Here is a 22525-nt window from a genome sequence, read left to right as displayed (position 1 = left end):
AAACATCAAAAATGCTAATTCAACCTATAAAGTTGGGGAAAACTCGATTGAAAAAAAGCCTGCGAAATCGGAGTTCAAACAATTCACTAATTTCCCCTCAGCCCTGGGGGAAAGTGGTTTCAACAGCTATGCAGCGCTGCGCTCATAACGCATGCGCAGTGAATAGGTTCGCGGAGCTTGAAACAGTATGCCTGCCCGGAGTATAAGGTCGTGGGCAGTAGAAGTCTGATCTTGGATGTGTGCACAAACAAGTAAATAATCTACTCGTTACATAAAAAAACCATGTTGATTGTGATAATCAGACTATGTCACAAAGAAAACTCAATGCCCGTTTTATTGACAACTGTATGTCTCCTTGTCTGTCTGCTAATGACAATATGCAATGCACAACTTCAGCCACTGACCACATGCAGTTAACACCTATCGAGCTTATAAGCCATAAACAAAGAGCCGGTTAAGCATACCAGTGGCCATTGAAAAAGCTTCGTTACACTTGAGTGAACACCTTTCGGCTCTGACTGGGTTCGGTATCGCGGCTGCTTCGTTTCCAGGGGGGTAAACCTAAGTACAAAATGTTGCACTTTTACTCGCGATTATACGCTTATAATTTTGTGTATTTGTTTTTTCTTAATCAGCAATGCATTTTATATATCATGAATAAGTGATAGCTGTTTTAATTATGTTTGAGTTTTGGTTGCATGTGACCTTTACAGTCGCTTTTCGGTCAGGTCAAGTAGTATATACAATGGGGGTTCTGGCTCACTTTCAAGAAAAGTCTCTACAAAGCCTTATTTACTAAATAAGGCTTTGGTTGGGTCCTTAGCTCTTGCTACTATTACCCCTACTACTTAACGTGTGTTGGAGGTAACACTGTGCCGTACGGTACGATCAATAATTCTTCTCTTACAAACACCCTACCCGGCCAACTTGTAACTACTTGTACTACTTCCTTGTAACGACTGGCTACGTCCACTACGGTTAAGGCATACTTGTACCTCTTGTCGTGGGGTAGGAACAGTAGGTCTGCCTGGTGAACGCTATTAGGTATGTTAATACCGAACCTCCTTCTAGGCACGTAGCGTGGTGCCGGCAAATAGATCTGCCACAGGGCTTGTTTTTCAAGCCACGCTTTGGCTTCCTCCGGGGGTACTCGTGCTATTTTAGCTAGCTTATCTACTGCGCTAGCTCCTTTCCAGTACCCACGCGGGCTGTAGTAAATAGCCTCAAATTTTTTCATGTCCATACGCGTATGTGTTTATCCCATCAATAGCTATCCAACGTTTCGTGTCCATAGGCGACAGGGACGTCTTGTTTATAGTCAGTCCGTATATCTTATGTCCATCACTTCTAAGTGTGTTCATTTTATGCCTAAAGGTACGGGTCTTGAACAGGGCTTCCTTGAATCTGGCGTGTTTGATGTGTTGTTTCACCACATACTTCTTAACCCCCTTAGCCTTCCGGATCTCACTATTGTCGGCTTTCAGTATGGAGTACATCTTAGGTCTCAAACCTATGTACTCGGCTATGGGCGTGCCAGCACACTCGTCCTTCATCTTACCTAGGACCTTTTTATTTACCGTACTGTGTATGGCATGGGTCTTAGGGTAGTCGCTGGTGTCGTATAAATCGAGGTGTTTTTTCATGTCCTCGTACACGTCCTCGGTTCGAATTTCTAACAGCAGGGAATCCGTGTCAGTGTACAGCACTTCACACCTGTCGCCGTACTGTTTCTTGAGCTCGTTGTAGTAAAAGTCGTACATCAGGTGTTTGGATAAATCGAGGATGCTCATCCCCACGTAAACAGGCCGGTTGAATTTTATGTGGCTTTTCTTCATGTGTAGGGCAACCAGGTTGTCTGTGAATATCGTTGAATGCCGGACTGACTATCAATCTCCTGAGCTTGTCTTCCTCACTCGACCGAACCAGCTTCACGGTCACGCGTTTCCTCAGGTTCTCCATAGTCTTACCAAACACCGAGTTGTTCATGAGCTTGTAGAGATTTTTCTCAAAATCACTGGTGGCTTTTTTTCGTAGGTCTGTGTTCATTCTGATGTAGGGCTCCATCCATGGGCTCTGGTCGAACATGAGCACCCTGTGTATTTTGGTCAGCCTCATACCCAACGACAGGTACAGCTGTAGGTTGCGATAGTGAACGATGTACTTGGTCTTATTCATTAAGTTAGGAACGAGTTTTTCAACGTCTGTCACACGCCCACCTAACAAGTTATGTTGGTACTCAGACATCCAGTCTGGGTTAACCCTCATACGTTCGGGGCCAGGGGGTAGCTGTTGTGTGATGTGTGTAATTCCTTGGTATACTCTAAGTCAACCTCGAGGATATACCCTTTGTTCGAATCTGGTGCAACCCCCATAACATCAACGTGGGGTACCCATTCGAATCCCCCTGTAGGTAGATACTGGCTCATGGCCCAGCCGTACAGGTTGTTTGCGTCGAGGTAGAGAATGTGATTGGTTGGCTTGTTAGGATCGTAACCTTTCACGTATTGATTATTTGCTTTCGCGTATCGTTTGGATGCCATGGAAATCCCACCTCGCAAGCCTTTCTCAATGAATAGGTGCATGTCGTAATCTGTGAGCAATTCCAAATTAACTCCGGTCTTTTTAAGCAAGGCGTCCCACGACAGACCTGGGCTGGTGTAATACCATGCGGGGTCGAGTTTATACTGCTTGGAACACGTCCGCCTAAACGTCTCAAACACGTCGGCTAACAGCAGTACATCTGTCCTCAAGTACAGGTCGTGATAATCACCCAGGTTCTTACAACCCAGTTTATTCCATATGTTAGTCGCGTGCGAGTAATCATCTCGTGAGACGGACGCCTCATTCAGCTTGCTATAAAAGCAGTCAATAGGGGGTAGTCTGGTCTCGGTGAACTTGACCCAACTATCCATGTACTCATAGGGGTACACACCCTTCCTCATAAGCAGGGGTCTAGTCTCGGCGTCTGTGTATCGATCGGTGATAGGGAAGGTATTGTTGGCCTTGACCAGACTGTCGAGTGACGACAGGAGGAACTGAAACGAGTCAATGAACCTAAGTCCTTTTAAGCTGAAGGAGATGTATCTCTCCATGTTGTTGGGGATGCACGTTATATTACCATCGATTTTCGCGATGGCCTGCATGATCAAGTGTGAGTCGTACCCTCTCAAGTTGTGAAAGACAACGGGGATGTTTATTGTCTTAGGGTTGATTTTAAGCTTGAGGTTGCACGCGCTATGAGCGGCGCCTCTATACTTACCAGTTATGTGGCAGTGATCTCTCACCGAATCACCGTTAAGTGGTGAGTCACACACGTGACAGTTAGTGCTACTAGCGTGAGCTAGCCTGTCGACTCGGGTCATACGCATGGGAGCGATTCTATACAATGTATTCCTAATAATTTTTTCTTCCTCCTGCAAACACTTTAGAAACCTTTCAGCCGCGTCAGGGCCCCTATACACTACCGGAGCTTTCGTTTCCCCGTCACAACGGACGACAATGTATCCAAACCCACAGGCTTTATGCTCTTGTGTTTTGTGGGTGAAGCTACCACTGGGGGCCTCGCCGGCGGCAGCCACCAAGGCTTCGAAGTCGGCGTATATGATATAAGGCACAGACATTTGGTTCTTGTGGTTACCGAATTTTAGGATATTATCACCTTCCTTAGGCATGTCGACTCGTATGGCCGTCTGCCCCACACCTTGGCAATCCTCCCGGTGGGATTCTAATAAATCAGCTCGTGTGAAGCCATGTAGGCATCGTTCACAGAAGTGGGTCTTTTCTCTGTGTGCTGATTGGTCATACAACAGCCTGCTAAAGTGTTTTATCCATGTGTAGTGATACTTGTCACCTCGCTGGATCATGAATATATTGATAACTTGGCGATCCTTCACCGGGCTGACCCTGTGTACTATTGTTGTGTTACCTTCGTGCCCAAAGACATTTATAGCCAGATTATTCTGTTTTTCTACTTTAGTGATCTGGGATATGGGGGTGGGTTCATCTATACCATCCCAGTTGAGCCCATCATCTTGGGGATAGCTAGAAAGCCTATCTGAATTAGCGCCAGCTGGAAATAAGGCTGACCTGATAGCTAACCTCAGGCAATCGTTTCCTCTATTCTTAACGTTTACTATGGCATGTTTGTTCCTATAGTAGGGGGGCAAGGCTAGGTATGACCCACCTCTGAACGGCACGTAGTTAGCTATGTCTAGATAGACATTATCGATTTTATCTACAGCCCACCCAGACCCCAAGTGTGTGTAGCGTTCTAGGTATTCTCGTATCTGCTGAAAACTGGTATCGATTGATGCGTCAATGGTCTCTGTATGTGTGACAACCTCTTGTTTACCTCGGAAGTAAGGCTGAACATACTCAGTGACCCCACCCCCAACCTGCTTATCGAGCGACATTTTCACTGTGATCTGAAACTTGATACTTCCTAGATTATTTAGTTCCTGGTTGACCTTATCAGCTATCAGAGGCTTGATATCTGTAATGTCTATGTTTCTATCAACGTGCATGCGCCAACCTCTCAAATAGTTGCCTACAGCGCGCTCAGTGCGCACGAACTGTAGGTCAATAGCTCTATTCTGTCGTAATAGTTCTAAAAGTTGTGGTTTTCTCATACGGGAATACCCACCTAAACCCAAATCGTGTGCCTCGGCTTTCAGTTGTTTTACAGTGGGAGGTTTTGCTACGGGGGCATGTGATAACAATGCGGTTAACCCGGCTCTCCCCAGGTTTGAATAACCCGTGTATCCAAGCTGTTTTGCTTGAGCTTTTAATTGTTTTACTGTAGGGGCTTCTAAACCTAGTAATCTCAACAATGCTGACTTCCGCATTCGAGAATACCCGATCACACCTCTCTGTTTTGCGACCCGCTTAAGCTCGCGTACAGTAGTCATAGTGTTTACACCTAAGAGAACCAATGTCTAATTGGGTCACAGTAAAGGGAGTTGATAAAAAATATAGTGAATCCAGTACTCGCACTGTTGGATATAGTATTGTAAATATTTTATTTGGTATTAAGAGAGCCGCCAATCAAAACTAGGTGAGGATTTTCGTCCAATATTCGGACCAATTCTCGTAAGTCTTCTTTCAGCGAGGTATCATGTGTACCCGTGTATCCAAGCTGTTTCGCTTGAGCTTCTAAACCTAGTAATCTCAACAATGCTGACTTCCGCATTCGAGAATACCCGGTCACACCTCTCTGTTTTGCGATATGCTTAAGCTCGCGTACAGTAGTCATAGTTTACACCTAAGAGAACCAATGTCTAATTGGAGTCTATCTTGAGCAGTTGCCTACGTTCTTTTATGTAGCCCTTTTTATTCTCGTAGATGAGTTGATGTCTGACTACGTTCGCTCCGTGAGCTTTACATAGACAGTAGTGCCCTTTAACCCCGATACCACACACAGAACACGTGTAGTTAGGACTTCCCATATGGAAACAACAGAAACCCTGATTCCTGCATTTCCTACCACAGGCCTCGGTCTTCCCCATAAGTATGTATTCGCATCAGTATGGAGCGGGTCTCATGTTTACTTATATGGGTATTTAGTTTAATTGCTTCGCAACCAACGCAGTAGCTGCTATACCCAACACTATGAAGCCCAGTTCACGATCAATTTGTCCCTTGGATGGTGTGTAGTACTGAGCGAGTGTGGGTTTATTGAGCGGTTTCAATCGTTTACCAGTTAGTAGGTAGTATTCTTTCATTGCTTCATCGACATCGTTGAATGTTTGAACGGCATGGTTTTCACGCTGGAGTTGTTCGTTAATAAAATCGATCCTCTGGAGGTGTTTTTTAGCGTACTCGGCCTGTGCCCTTTGTAAGTTCTCAGTAGCGAGATCATGCCGCTTCCTTTCTTCCTGTATTTCAGCCGCGTGGTCATCTCGTAGTTTCGAGAAGAGGAAATTACTCCCGGAAAATGCCAGGGCATTCACTAACGCCCCACCGACCATCATAGCTATCGTGGCCATCCTATATTTATTTCATTATATTTTCAGGTATTATCCCTTGTTTTACTAGGATGTCTTTTGTAGCCATCGCCATACCAAGGTTCATTATGAGCATACCCATATCCTGCAGGTTGAAATCTAGCTTGATAGTTGGTTGTTTAAGCACCATTTTAGTCAACCGAGCGTACCCTACGGCTAGACTGGTGACCACTGTGGCGTGGTATGCGTCGTTGACGAACGTTTTCCCCTCAGACATTATGTATATGATATAAAAATATTAAATTATAACATGATATGCGGGTCGACCTCTAATTGTGTTGGGGTGGGGGGTACCCCCACGTGTATATAACCACGAGATAGCCAAGACAGTAGTTACGCCTACAGCCAACAACAGTCGGGTTGGGTTGATAATTTTATGTTGGTTACACCACCGTTTTTTACCGGCAGCTACTCTCTTAGGATTCTTCTGTCTGGTTACTGTTGGGGGTACCCCCACTGAAGGGGTCTCCTCCAGTGGAGTTTCCCTCACTGTGGGGGTTTCCCTCACTGTGGGGGTTTCCTCCTCCTCCCTGGGGGATTGTGCAGCATCCATCTATACTATTATTATTATTTTTTCTCTCAAATTGACAATGCTTTGCCGTGATAATCGCCGCCGTCACTGGAGCCAACAACATGCCATATTTGTGGTACAGCTCGCAGCTGATAGAGCTCACGGCGTGTTCGATAAAAGGGTCTTTCTCGAGGTCTTCCCACAGGTAAAGTCGGCGCTCTGGGGGAATGGGAAGGAAGTATGATACAATACCGGTGTATATCTGGGTCATAGCCGATCCTATTGTCTTTGTCATTTCTGCTCCGAGCCGGGACTCGTATCTAGCGTACAGCTTATCGATTTCTTCGGCTGACATTTTGTGAATTTTATCCGGAGTGTAGTCTCCAAAGTAATGTTTGGCTTTGCCGCCAACAGCCAACGCCACCAGTTTCTCTCGCTTATCATCAGTGGGGGAGACCCCCACACCCCCAGGTACCAACAATTGTTCGAGCAATTCCTCACACTCCATCTTATAATATAACAAGTAAGATTTAGTTTTAACTATATAATACCCAATGCAGACAAAACACAGAGAAATGAAGGTTAAGTTGCACACAACAAACACTTCAAATATCATAGCTATACTTAGCATTTGCTTAGCTTTAGTTTAGCTTTGCTTAGCTTTGCTAAGCTTTGCTTAGCTTTAGCACACCCTATATGCTACTGGTTGGTCGGTCTTGAGCACGAGCTTAGCGTGTTTAGTTTCAGCGAGCTGTTTCTTCACCCGTTCCCGTTCTAATTTGCTCATCACATCGTTCTCTCTCAAACACTCCTCGAACGAATCCCTGTCCTTGCAGTGAAATAAGGCCACCCATCGCGTCTGCTCCCTGAGGTCTTTCAACACCGAGTTGAACTTCTGCGTTAGCACCCAGGCGCTGTGATTTGCATGCCGGCCGGAGAAGGCCAGGTACGATAGCATGTCTCTCTTTTTTGTTATCTCGCGATTAGCGCTGCAGTCGTCCAGTATGAACAGCGTCGGTTCCCCTTTAAATTTCTCGTGAAGAGCTTTCAAAAGGTCCTGCAGGCGTGTTCCAGGGTCGATTTTGTGTACGTCCGGGTCCGTCATCACCCAAGGTCGCGCGTACGTTTTATTCATGCTCAGAGTAGGGCACATGATAACGATGTTATTGAACACATCCTTGTAGTAACCCTCCAACATATCCAACACGAAAACGGTCTTCCCACAGCCAGTCTGCCCGCACACTATGGCGCAGTGTGGGTCAGTGGGGAGGTGGAGGTCAGTAGATGGCTTGCACGAATCTCCCATTGTCTATATTAAGTTGCGCGTCCATAATAACGTACAGATATAATTTCAACTTACCAGCGGGTTGAGCCTTCTTAGTAATCTGGATGGTTATCCCTTCGCTGCCGTTATCTATACGGCGCCCGCTACCGTGCAGTTTATCATCATCCGTGGATCGCATGTCCAACCATAGGGCGTACTTGGTGGTCAGGTATTCACCGATCTGCACGGAGCCGAGGTCCAGGTCCTTTGTTATATAATGTGGGGCCCCCCCCACTGTCCCTGGTAGCCTTTTTATCTCATCCCACTGCTGGTGTGGTCTCATACAATGACTGAACAGCTGGTTGGGCACGCCCTCGATGGTCACTTCCACCTTTTCAATCTCGGGGTTGAAAAACTTCTCGCTGTCCCTCCGGAATGGCTCGTAATCCTCCACGGGGACGACCAGGATACCTTTCATCGATCGCGCCGGCACGTTCAGGTTGATATTCCACACAGTGTCGCTCTTATCTCGCACGACTGATCTATGCCTCAGTACGCGATCGTACAGGATAGCCATCTTCCCAGAGTACTGGCTTCGAACCTGCCTGGCCAGCTCCGGGCTAGTGACCATGTCGAACTCCAGAGAGATGTTGTCTATGGCATAACTGGCCTCATCACCGTTCGGCGTACGCACTACTTTGCTATAGTCGTTAAACGTGAGCTCGTATTCGAGCCTATCACCCAGCGCGGCCTGGTAAAACAGCGCGTGTCCCGTGAGCAACTCGAAGTCGAGCGGCACGCAGAATCGATTCCCGTATGCTCGAGCGATGGCCTTTTCACCGTCCGATAGCTTGTCTAGCTGGTCTTGCGTGAAGGCATACCCTATGCGCAACTGGGTTGATTTGCTGATACCCTGGTACACATCATTGACTCGTTCTCCCTCGCTTTTCCAGAGATCCCCGTAGCAGTGAAACACGTCGCTGTCGTCGATGCTCAGCACCTCGTTACCGCTGATCTTGACGGTCGTTTTCTTGATGATAGCTCGACCCACGTTCCGCACTAGCTCGCGTTTGTCGTTGTCGGAGGTCAACGTGATATTGAACGCCAGTCGAACAGTGCCTGGTACAATGAGGTCATTCTCACCAAGGTTTGGAAATCTAACCAGCAGAGTTTGATTCTGGTCTATCTTGCTGGGATTGTTGGTGATGGTCACCGACTGGCGCACGGCTCTGGCTCCTAATGGCTCTCTCAATCTTCTGAAAGGATCTAATTTTCTGCCGTACATTGTTATATAAATGAAATATATTTTTAATACTAATGGATGAAGACATACCTATGGATGATATACGGGGCGATAGTGCCCAGGCATTCGATGATGACCAGGAGACCTCATTCAGTACTGCCCTTCTAAAGCCGGCTGTCGACAATTTTTACAACACAGTTGAATATAGAGCAAAAACCAAGGCGATGTGGCGAGACTATGACAAGTTTTTTGTTGATAAGAAGGGCACGCCGCGTTTGAAGACTCACCCGAAGATCGATCTCGTGCATAAACGCACGAGAGAACCGCTTGCTTTATCAACACTGAGCAGTCGACATGGGAGTGACTTTATCCGCGATGAACTAGACTTCAAAGATTACGGTGGCGCGCGACCTAAGCAGTATCCTCCGAAGTTAGTTCAAAGTCTGGAAGACATCAGGGACGCCACAGATCAAAACATGACTTATGATATTAAAAAGGTGTTGGCCGACTACGAGAACAAGCCCTTACCGGGTGTCGAACTTACCTTTCGGGAACTGCGGGGGTTGGACCTGTTGATGCAAACCATTCGTGGTCAGCTCTGGAAAAGCACGGCCAAAGCGGGTGAGATAGACGACCACAACGAATACGTAATTTGGAAGAGGAAAGGCAGGTCTGGTTGGAGACAGCGTCCGGCTACAAAGAAAAGCTTCGATCCCAGGCCAACCGTGTGCGGGAAACCATCAATCAAATCCTCTACCGAGACACCACGTTAGCAGACAGGATTCGGACATTGTTCCGGGAGCAAGGGATCACCATCGCCAGCATTCTGACTGCATTGGGTTTCATCATATCAACCCTGGTGGTGTCACTGACAGGGGGTACTGTGGGGCCTGCCGGCGGCGGAACCCCAAGTGGCGGAACCTCAAGTGGTGTTAAAGACTGGATAAAAAAACTCGGGGAAGGTCTAGCTAAACTGGCTGGTAAGGGCGCCGAAGCCCTTCCCGGCATCCTGGGTAGCATCGTCTCGTGGTTGTTGGGCGCTCTGGCTAAAACTGCCACGTGGCTCAGTCAAAACCTGTGGGCAGCCATCGTCGCCGTGGCGGGTCTGGTGTACGTAGCGGCTAAAGAATTTTTAACAAAATAAGTCCCAAAGCTACCCCACCAACCACCAGGGCCGTTTTACTATCGATGTGCTGCTGATTGGAGGCCTGAATATGAGGGGCCACCTCCTGTGGTGTTGGTTGAACTTTAGACTCCGGGGGTGGCGCCACTATACCCGTTTCACGTGGTGGGATGTGTGGGATATAGGGGATGTTAACATCAGGGTTGATACCCAACTTTTGATCCGCCGTGGCTATGACTATTTTGTTGTTATAACCCACCACTTTTTTTACTCTCAGTTGCATATCACTCGGAGCCATGTACAGCCCCACGCCGAACACATAATTGACTTTCGATCTGGCGTATTCTAACACGTTTTGGTAGCGTTCGATGGCCCGCGGGAGATCAACTGGAGAATTGATAGCATCCTCAACGTTGGCAACGAACTGTTTCTGAGCGTCGTAAGCAGTTCCCTTACCGAGGATGTTGGAACGCGTCATCGACTGCGCACCCAACAGCGCCCACACGTACGTTTGAATCGAGTCGTTCAAGCGTATTGTGCCAGCACGAGTGAATCCTTTTGATGTTTTTGAGATCATTTTAGTCCAGGCTGTGGCTGCATCAGGATTGGTTTGCTTTATGTAGCTGACATGGATCTGTTCATTCGTTGTGGGGCCTGTAAATGTATGACGGTGTGGGTTGTATGTACCATCTGCAGAACCGGCTATATATGTTCCGGACCTGTAGAAGTACACGTAAACTATACCGAGACCATGGTTCACACCAGGAAGGCGAAAGTCTTTATTCGTTGGAATCTCAAACTCCCCACAAACACGTTCATAAGCGCGTTTATCATAGGGGTTATTCGTCATACTCCACGCTTTATCTTGGGGAAGAGGAGCACTTATTTCCTTCAATATTCGTCTCGTTTGATAATAAATATGAAACAAAATGACTGCCTTACTCAGTTCTTCTATACCGTAGTCTAGTGTCACACCCGACCCTGTCGTCGCACACCACACAGCAAAGTTGAGTTGGTTCTGCCAAAACTGCATTGGGTTTTGATTCCAGTTTACCACCGCCTGCGCGTTATTAACGGTCACGATATAGTTTTCAAAGATATTAATAAAGGTTGTTTTAAACCCCGTACTACCTACCACCACGATTTTCAAGTGTGCTAAGTCCATATTATAATATATAAATTATATATTATAATATGTACATAACACTTCCAGGAATAACGAGCGGTGAGGCCGTTCAGCTGACGCACGCGATCGATAACACGTCAGGCCAACTAGAAGTCGCACTCTGCGATATCACCTACCTACCGCAATGGACTAACATCAATGCCAGCAACAATAAGCTGTTCGTCAGTGGAACTCGCAGTCAGATAACTGACGGCTACTACAGCGTGTGCTCTCTAAACGACGAGGTCTTCAAACCCCTGGGAGCCGAACTCAAGATGAACGACTCAAACGGCACAGTGGTGTTAATCAACAACGGAAGAACCTCCTTGAGGCTCGGCCAACCATTAGCGAGGATACTCGGTATGTCTCCTGACGAGATAAAACCAACAACAACCGTCACAGGCACGAAGTTACCCGACCTAGTACCGTACCGAGAGCTGTATATTCATCTCGGTCAGGTGAGCACAACGTACAACATTCAAGGAGGTCACCCTTCCACTATACTGAGAGCAGTGCCGGTGAAAACTGAGAAATACAACGACGGTAGAACCGAGTCGTTTTCACCACGGCAGTATAACAGATTAACCCAGGGCAACATACCTGAGCTGATAATATCGGTGTTAGATATAAATCATAATCCTGTAAATATAGGATACCTAAGCTTAACGCTTCACGTAAAATGACCAGCGCACAAGGGCCCGGAGTGAAAAAATGCGTCAATATCGGGATCTCCGACCTCGGAGACACGCGCGGTTTCGACGCTCCCGGAGTAGATGGTAAATCGTACGCCTTGCAACTGAAAAACAACATTTACAAACGCGTTGAAGTCCCCTCCGGTGGAACCCTAAGTGATATAGTAGATACCACAAGAGCAACAGTCAACACTAAGTACGCCCTTGTCAACACCGGTAATAACTGGATAATATACCCATCGTTCGGGGGTAAACTGTTCGACTTAGACGATGTTGAGAGCACTACCGTCGCCCGAAACAAGCCATATATGCTCGTCTTCACCGAAGATGACAAGTGGGTGTTGTTACCCGATAACGACTGGTTTCTCAATATTAGGCTCGGCTCCCCCTACGTGTTCACGGATAACAAAGACAACCACCTAAACAAAGTCGTGAACAATGGAACCCTGCTCGTGGCTTACGTCCCAACTCAGCGTAGCGTAGTCGTCAGCCCACTCGACACTATGGCAGCCCACATGCTATCAAGTAAACCGGCCATACAAAACGTGACATTACAGTTGGTGTCTGAATTCGAAGGCGTGGTCAGTATACTAGAGAGTCTACCGGCAAACTCAATACTGATCATCAAAGTCTACCTAGGGGAACCATCGGGGAATGATGTCGAGATCGTGAAGGGGATCAAACTCGGGTGGGGGAAACGACACCAGTATCAAGTTTGCAACGTTTACGTGCGGGTGGGTGTCGGCTCCAACACCAGTCTGCAGGGGGTCAACGTGATCGTGGAAAACAAGATATCACTAACCAAGATCTTCCTGCCTGACAACATACACTTCATGGGTATGAAGTTCACCCCTGAATTATTATCAGAAAACCAGTTGGAAATTATATCGTAATAGTATAATAATGACCAGTCATCGTCCCAACACTACGCTTAACGACCTAGGAGATACGGAGGGATTCGATCAGCCTGGTGAGGAAGACACCTTATATATCCTGCACTTCAAAGACAACGTGTACAGACGGGTGTCGTTATCAGATTTAAAAGAGCCCAAATGGCTGATCAACTTAACACTCACCTCACCTTATATCACATTAGGTGTAGATACGTGGATCTCTAAGATTAGGAACAACGGTATCTGGGTCGGGGATTTCATTCCGGAGAGGGAATTAGTACCCACGATAACTATTGGTACCCAAAAAAATAGGTTAAAGTCTGGAGCAAAAAATAAATTAACATTTAGCAATAATCCTTTTAGCATGGGTCTTGTTGATAGAATATCCTCCCCTTTCACAATCATCATAGAAGTCTTCTTTTATTTAGACAATGAAAACACTTCAAGAGTACACCAATTTTTACCCGGGGTGTCAATACACTGGTATGACGAACACCTAGACCAATATTGTCGTATTGTTATACAACAGGATACCCCCACGGGTTCTATAAACCGCTTAATAAGCCTCAGTGGGGTTTTTATTACAACAGGAAAGTCTATTAGCCTCTCACCTATTACCCTGAGTAGAAGTCTAGAACTTGTAGACTTCAAATACATTGATAAACTATTAACTGAAACCCAATTAAAATATCTTTCAAAATATATATTATAGGATGGGCCTGTACCCAGGCGTAGATGAAGTAGCGAAGACGCTGGAAACCGTAGATGGGTTCCGCTTGAGGCAGTTATGTGATGTGAAACGTCAACTAGAACAAGACCGTGACACGCGGAAAGCACTATGTAAGAAGTACCATAGAGCTTTCAATATCGTGGACGGGGCTGACACTACCCTTATGGCAACCAGCATGGGACTAGGGGCGGCAGGTGTTGGGTTGTTAGCTACCATCGTGGCTGCACCTATAGTGCTAGGTATTGAAATAACGGCAGGGGTGGCAGGGGCGTTAGGGTTGGCGCTTAAGTTGGTATCACGCAGACTGCATCGTAAGGCATTGAAACACGACGAGATCAGGGTTCTGGCCGAAGCAAAGCTGAACACAGTGAGTGAGCGTATTTCCACGGCACTCTCTGATAGTAAGATCTCAGAAGAGGAGTTTCGTTCAATCCTCTCTGAACTCACAAAATATAACGGAATGAAACAAGATATTCGGTCCAAGTCTCGTAAGTCTGCGAGTGAGGACGAGAAAAAAAAGTACATAGAAAAAGCCCAGCAAGCCTTTGTTTCATCGAGGTAAACGCCCGTTAAGAGGCGCCAACTTTTTTGTAGTAGGGGTAATAGTAGCAAGAGCTAAGGACCCAACCAAAGCCTTATTTAGTAAATAAGGCTTTGTAGAGACTTTTCTTGAAAGTGAGCCAGAACCCCCATTGTATATACTACTGGTCAAATTGACCAAGAACAGGTTCTTTATAACCTATTTCACCAATGATTTGGAAAATGGAGTTTCATAAAACTTCGAAAGTTTCACTTCAATGCAGCACTTATGTACTTATGTAAAAGGTTGTAGAATTGCTCAGTGTAATGAGGATATACTTTGTAAGACGTTATGTAAACGATGCTCTGTTATATATAGGAGGCTTACATCATGTTTATCGTCTCCGATCTGGTAAAGGGGTGACAATGGGGGACGCTCTTGATGTTGCTAATAACACCTGTTGCCTTTGTCTGTACACATGACCCTCGCCGTGGGGATTCCCCATGCCTTTAGTGGACTGGATTGCTTGCTGTGAACAACAAGCTGCATGGACAGGGTACCGTAATACATCTAAGGTCCTTCCTGTACAGATACATAGTTCGTACAAAACATTATGGTCAGTGAGACGTTATTGTATTAGAAGTGCCGAAATACGGTAAGACGTGTGTAACACAGACTCGCCCAGGAAGTAGACAGACAGACATTTTATTCTGTAACAGGCCTCCGGTCCAAAATACAACAATCATAATAATATGTAACACATCAGCGCAGTTTGTAGTTTTTACAGTTTGTTTCTTGTTTGCATGATATAAAAATAAACTAACAGTTTTTGTCTAATCAATATTTTCACTCTGTAGAATAGGTATATATTGAACCGCAAAAGAAACGCCACCCTACCAAAAATAATTTCTTAATTATAATAATTTTTTCACTTTATATATGTTAGCTAGACCTGGTATCCGATCCATTAAGTGCGCTACGACATTCGTAAGTCCATGATATACAACAGAGTTACCACATGTGACGTTGCGAACGCTTTGTGTATCGACTCCCTCGTTCGAAGCCAATGTTCAAGAAAAATTGGTATCAGATTATGTATTTGATATAAAAAAAACTTGTCGTCAAAACGCAGTTACCAAAGTAATGACGGGATGAGGTTTTTGTGCGTATTTCATGAAAATGAAAATGCAGGTGCATCATGAGGTGTCATCCCTATAAGAAGAGCCACCGAACATGCACTAAATCTTTCACTGTTCGACAGTAGCGACATGCCATGATTATCAAGGGAACAGTGGGGCCAGGGTTTAGGAAGACTAAATGCTGGCCAGACCGCAAGACATGCTGCAAATCTTTCTTCTGTTCGTGTTCAACAATATACCGCCTGCAGCAACGAGCCTAAGCCACTGGACCGCATTGGAAGACCGCCTGTGACAAGGTTGAGGCAAAATCAGCAGATTGTCTGTCACCACCTGCAAAACCATTTCGCTGTGGCTACGGAAACTACAAGGACAGCCATTGGCAATCACCAGAGACAAATCACCGTCGACAGAGTGCGGAGGCGTTTGAGGGAGGGAAACGACAGATGTCGCAGTCCTTACAGGGGTCCGATCCTCACTGTTCGACACCGTCGTGCTCGTCTCCAGTGCGTCACACATCATCGGTACTGGAGTAACCGGGAGTGGCGAACTGTAGTCTTCTCCGACGAAAACCGGTACTGCGTCTTGAGGGCTGATGACAGAGTGAGAGTGGGGCGACGACGTGGGGAGCGTTTTGCAGATGATTGTGTCCTGGAAAGAGACTCGAGGGGAGGTCCGATCGTAATGGTGTGGGATGCTATTGCTCTCAATCACATACTAGGCCGTATGGTGTCCCAGAATATTGGTCCTGGTAGGGGAAATAGAGTAACATCTGCCCGCTGAATTGACCAAGCACTGAGACCCTTCATCGGGCTACATATTGATCGTCATGGAAATCTCATCTTCCAGCAGGACAATGTGCGTGCCCATACGGCCAAAGCAACTAGACACTTTCTCAGTCAACACGGCACACAAACTCTCCAATGGTCTGCCCTCAGTCTAGACTTACCCGATAGAACACTTATGAGACGAGATTCAGAGGATTCAGATGTATCTCCGAGTCTGGGCGCAAGTTTCTTTGGTTTTCATTAATCGTCTCATCCACGCCATGTACAGACGATGCAACACTGTTGTCAACGCACAAGGAGGCGATACACGTTACTGACATTCGGATCGCACTGTCGCGCCACCTGTCGTTATTTTGACTTGTAATCGTCTGAAATTTGTCTTTAAATATTGATAATCAAACATGTAAGTTTTGAAATCTTTCCGACAATTATTATGTGATTTAGCAAATATAATTTGTAAATATTGAGGAAGTTCACTACATAGCAAACAGTTCTCTACAGTTAACAGTGATTTAATATGTTTATAAGTAACTTACTATTATCTTGTAGAGATGATTGCCACGACTGGAATAAATTGTCAGATAATCTTTGTTTAAATAATTTCACTAAGACCTTTTATTACCAATCTCCTGATCCTAGCAAAACCAAAACCAAATGAAGTACGACCTATACATTGTTTAAGAATAGCAATCTATAATCAGGCATGTTTAAGAGTCTACACCAATATTTTACTGCATTAGATAAGTATGAGTAATCTGTAAAGGTACTAGTATTTTACCACATTCACCTAAGGCTAGAATGTTACATGTGCACTTTCCGACTTGTAACACATAGTTTTACAAAACTTGATATGAACAGCTTCAATTGTACTACAAAAATATTTGCCCCAAATTTCAGAACCATAACAAAGAATGGGTGCTATCGCGCTGTCAAATATCTCGAAAGGATCTGTCCAATTAATATTTCCAAGTTTCCGTTAATTTGCGTGTGACACCAGACAAAATGTATCTTTAGTCCAAGCTAATTCAGGAGTGAACAAAATTCCTAAGTACTTGTAGTAGGACAGAGTATCAGTGACACGATTTCTCATATGAGCGCAGAGGATCACCATTTATAAACACAATATTTTTGGTCTTCTTCAAATTAATTTTCATACCTCTCATATCACAAGTCCTTTAAAGAATACCTTCTTCCGAAGCTGCATACTAGTATCAGCAACAGCTAATGCATCACCAGCAAACATAAGGTAACAAAAACAGCTGGTGGAAGATAAAACTGCAATACCCTGTTAGCTATCCCTTTCTAAAAGACAACACAACTTATTGATAAAACTAATAAATATCTGTGGGCTCAATATACATCCTTGACGGGTACCAATATTGCAAGAGTAAGCCACTAGATGTCCTAACTGAAGCAGAAAACAGACCTGTACATAGACGAAAAATAGTTGTAACTAGATCCGGAAACATGTACAGCGACATCAAACATCACCACAGATTTGGAGGCCTGTAGGACAGTCTCAGATGTTTCATGTGTAGATCAACGAATGAAGCTTCAGAGTAATAAACTACAATCTTCATGACACCTTGACAAGGTTGGTGTCTTCCATCTCCCAGTGCAATTATTTCCTTGTATATGGAGCGATACTGCAGACCTTCTGACATTTCGAAGAGAAATTCAAAAAGTATGATATTACAAATCTTGCCTTCAAAACGTTGTATAAAGACGTATGACAGCAATCCACCCGGGTTCGATTCCTCACATGATCAAGATACGTCAAGCTCATTTCTGGCGTCCCCCGTCGAGATATTGCTGGAGTATTGCTCAAAGCGGCAAGAAACTAAACTCACTCACTCACCCAATATGGACATATCAGTTACACATATGATATTTTCCATAGTTTTCCCTATACTGGACAAAATAGTTAAAGATATATGTAAATTTTGAAATTATGAATAATGATCTATTTATTCATTGACAATCTGATGAAATTTCAAGCATAAATATACCAATATCCCTTAATTATTTTGTCCAGTATATTTCATGAAGGTTCATAAGCATGCTTTTAAGCACGTTATATGTACTCAACTTACAGCAGAGATTGGTTGTGATTATAAAAAGAAATGTTTTGTCGCTTGTATTAATGTGCTTACCATGGGTTTTGCATTAACTGGACAAGTTAACATTAAGAATACCCATCTCTATTATGGTATTGTCAAGTTCATGATTTCGTCCTTTCTAAGTACAGAAATCCTTGACTTATCAAGATACACATTCACACCAAATGCCCATGCACCATCACGGTGGGCTTCACACAGCCCCAAATTACGTTCTGGAGAAAAACAGCTGAAAAGTCAGGAAACAGAAAACAAATACACCATTCTCATAAACCACATCTTGTAAAACAGACTGAAATAACATGAGTCTCAAAACGCAACATTGTCTTATCCCACTCGAACCAAAAAAACATAACAAATTTTACAACAAGGTCAAGGTTTACGGCAGCCCCCTGGGTTGATACTTTCAGTAAAGTATTCATTTTACCATGAGGCACATATCCTGTTTAGACATTTCAGCCAGTTATCTCTCAACAAGAGTACTTTTATTTTCTAGTACTAGTATTGGCAAAACTGTACTGTATACTTTAACTGATATACCTTCAGTTGGAGGTCTGTATCAAACCTTGCATGATAAAATTTTTAATTATTTATCCTAATACATTACGGAATCCCGATTACAAATAATAACCTGTGATTACGTGAATATATCTGTAGTGTGCTAGTTATGCATGTAATTCATAGTCCTATGAGCTGCTTTATGACATCGTCTATGTAAGGTATTTTCACCGACCCCATGTTATGATGACATGTAGTTTGGGCGTTACAGTTAAAGAACCCCCACATTATAACCTGCTGATATGTACTAACGCCCCACGTCAGGTTTCAAAAGGCTACATTTATGTTTACACAACATTACTGTTCAACATAAGCAATATTATCTGATGGAAATGGTTTGTGAAGTGGCTCCATTGTTGGTTTACACAACAACGTGTACGTTGTGACCTGGTATCTAAAGATCCAGCTTCTCAGGGATATCTATTGTAGTGGATCTAGTTTCTCGGGGATATATATTGTACAGGCTTTAGCTCGATCCAGATTCCTAACGATATATATTGTACTGGATCTAGATTCCTAGGGATATATATTGTATTGGATCTATTCCCAGGGATATACATTGTTCAGGATCTAGCTAGACCCAAAATCCCAATGATATATACTAGCTAGATCTAGCTTAACTGTATTTATCGTACGGGATCTAGTTTCCAAGGGATATATATTGCACAGGACCTAGTCAGATCGAGCTTCCCAGGACTATATATTGTACAGGCTCTAGCTGGATCCAGTTTCCTGATGGTATGTGTTATACTGGACCTAGCAAGGTCCAGCTTGGCAAGGATATATATTGTACGGTTTCTAGCTTCCCAGATAGGTATATTGCACTGGATGTAATTATGTCCAGCTTCCCAAGGATATATTCTATACTGAATCTAGTTCGATCCAGCTTCTCAAGGATATATTCTGTACTGAATCTAGCTCGATCCAAGGATATATACGGTACCGCTGCACAAGGATATATATTTTGCGGGATCTTGCTTTCAAAGGATACATTGTACAGGATCTGGCTTGATCCAGTCTGTCAGGGATATATACTGTACGGGATCAAGCTAGATATATAGTGTACGGTATCTTGTTAGACATACAGATGAAGGGAAGAAGTCCTATCCAATACCATCTCTTCACAAACAACTGTGCATTACAATCAGCTGACATTCCGTGTTAGTTTAATTTCAGTAACAAGAAGTATTTCAAACAACTTATTTGAAATGTGGATGAAAACACATTTATTTTATTTCATAAAACTATAAATTATACTTACCGATGAGGTATAATTGTTTACTGGTGGGTATTAAATATTTGGTATCAAAATACATCAGGATAAGATTTTTAATGATCCAACCGTATTGATTTGTGAGTTGAAATAGCCAATGTCTTGAGTTTTAATAGTACAGATGAGAAGGTTCAGTAGAAGAGAGATCAGTGATGCTATTCCAATGTGATGTCATAGTAACCGACAACAATGGTCACAATGGTCCATTGTGACTTGGTGATAGAACTACGTTGACGCATTATCTCCTGGGGATATCCTTGATTTTACCGTACAGTGTCACTTTGGAATCCAGTACGAGAAGATAAGTGTATACATAAGTAGAATGTATTATTCCATGTATAAGACGTTACAATGTTTTAGAACTGCTTCAGAACCCTTTATGATTACTTTATAGACCATTCCAAAAAAGTCGGAGATACTGAATTTACACAACATCGATAAAAGTGCAATCGATGAAACCAAAGAGGAAACAGCTGATGAAGGGAAAGTAAAGGGGAAATGTGACAGTTTCTTTTATTCCTTAGAGAATGCTTCATCTGTGTGGATATGTATGACTTTCTCACATATGCACTGGTTGGTGGCACTTCGCAAAATGGAATATCCCCTACTTTTTTCGAATGGTATACGACATACAACACCACTTTTCTTCTTGTCCATCCCTGCACCAATGCTGATTATTGTATAACGTTTATTCCAATATGTTACGACATTTACATTAATATCAAACCCGAGGAAGCAAATGGTTGTTCTCACTGAATCGTGGAACATGGTTGTGCCATTATACACTCTGCTCAAGACTCGTTTTCATAGTCAAACGTTGTCATGCGGCATGTGAAAGTAGCCTCTGTGGCATATTGCACAGATTTGATTTTCATGTTTATCAAAACGTCATAATGAAGGTGTGAAAATTCTAAGTCATGTTCGGCTTGTTGGCAACTTGACTTTCTTCTAACTCGTATTTATGTATGTCTTTCCGTCAACGACACAAGACAAACAGAAGTGACACACAAATGCTGTTGATTCCACATTACATCATTAAATCAGTTACACAAAAACGGCCTTAGCTATATTTTCGTACAAGCCTCAAGATCAATCTAATAAGAAAATAAGCTCGATTCCCAACCCTGTTAGTGTTTAAATGATGAAACAAGCAACAAACCCCATACACATAATTATGAGAATCTCTACTGACACAGCACTTAAAGCACTCACCATATGATATGATTATATATATATTTCTCCACTAACTTGGGGGACCAACTGCAAATTTATGCAGATGAATTTACACGTGGATCATGCATCAAATCGCTGAAAGGCATGTGCAAATATCGTGCATATGAACAGATGCGCTTTGGTGTAAAACTTTGTTAAGCATTGACTAATTTTCACTGAGTTTCGTCATTTATTGAACTCATGACAAAACTCTTTTCAACGTTACGAATTCGTTTTACAATACACCACTTCCTGTCTGAACAACAACTTCAACCAGTATGAAATATTTTGCAAAATCTAGTTTAGAACAGTTGACTGAAGTAAGTGGCTACATTTACGCTAAACGTTTGGTGTGTAGTGTACATGGTTATCAACATATTCTTAGGTCAACCTCTACCAATAGTGTAGTTGTATATTGCATGTTAAAATCAACAAATCTAGCTGTCGCTCTCAAGACGCTTTATTATTAGGATCATGTGAGCCAAACGTAGCCCTGAATAACTTGGCAAGTGAGATATTCGATAACAGAAATCGAAGGTAGATAGTTTGCCGTTAGACGGAGAGATGTGACGTCTATATGTATTGTCTTGGAGCTCTGTCATTCAGACATTCAAAGGGTGACAGAAAGAAGAAGGAATGGTCTGTCAAAGAGCCTTGGAGGTGCCCAGTACATTATGATGATGTCATCAAACATCGTGGTTTCATTATTGTTCCGCGAGGGATTAACCATCAAAGACACAAGCAGACGCGCGCGCACTCACGTGCACGTACTCACATACATGTACTACTATACACACATACTAACACTATCACTAACAGACACATGCACAAGCACACATCCATGCACACACCGAAAACAAAGGAATCAAGACAAGTGTTTTGGCACCTATTGACGTGTGCCTCTTGACTCAGTGTGTGTGTGTGTGTGTGCGCGCGCGCGCGTGTGTGTTGTAGGAGCTTTACACGATCTCTGTGAGCGACTCTACGAAAAGAGCAAATCACACGTCTGCATAGCAGAATTAAAACTCCTTCTAAATCATTTCGTCACTTAAATACTTTTCAAATACACAAGAGTAACATAGTATGCAGTAAATGGCTGTGTGTTTGATCAGTAATTTACTTACGTCAGAAGACCGTCGTAAAACAACCCCTGTGTATCATGGCTGTACGTTAAGTCAGGGGACACTCGCCTCGACTGGATATGTATACACCAGCAGTATAGCGAGGATGAATTTTCAGTATAACGAACTGATCTGACATCATTTGGCGAAGTTACAAAACAGCTAATTATAGTTACA

The 22525-nt window shown here is 43.8% G+C and overlaps 1 protein-coding gene across 1 annotated transcript in view; it reads right to left on the bottom strand.

The window, feature by feature from the left end:
• The window catches only part of LOC137285031 (5-phosphohydroxy-L-lysine phospho-lyase-like), a 118139-nt gene extending 95717 nt beyond the window's left edge, over positions 1–22422 (bottom strand). The window contains exon 1 of the mRNA XM_067817209.1: positions 22352–22422. The gene's annotated coding sequence lies outside the window, so the exon portion shown is untranslated. The remainder of the gene's footprint in view (positions 1–22351) is intronic.
• Positions 22423–22525: the final 103 nt, after the last annotated feature.

Source organism: Haliotis asinina, chromosome 5 (genome assembly GCF_037392515.1).
Source record: "Haliotis asinina isolate JCU_RB_2024 chromosome 5, JCU_Hal_asi_v2, whole genome shotgun sequence".
Taxonomy (NCBI): Eukaryota; Metazoa; Mollusca; class Gastropoda; order Lepetellida; family Haliotidae; genus Haliotis; species Haliotis asinina.
Note: the sequence above shows the minus strand (reverse complement) of the source record. Positions and strands in the feature narration are given on the sequence as shown.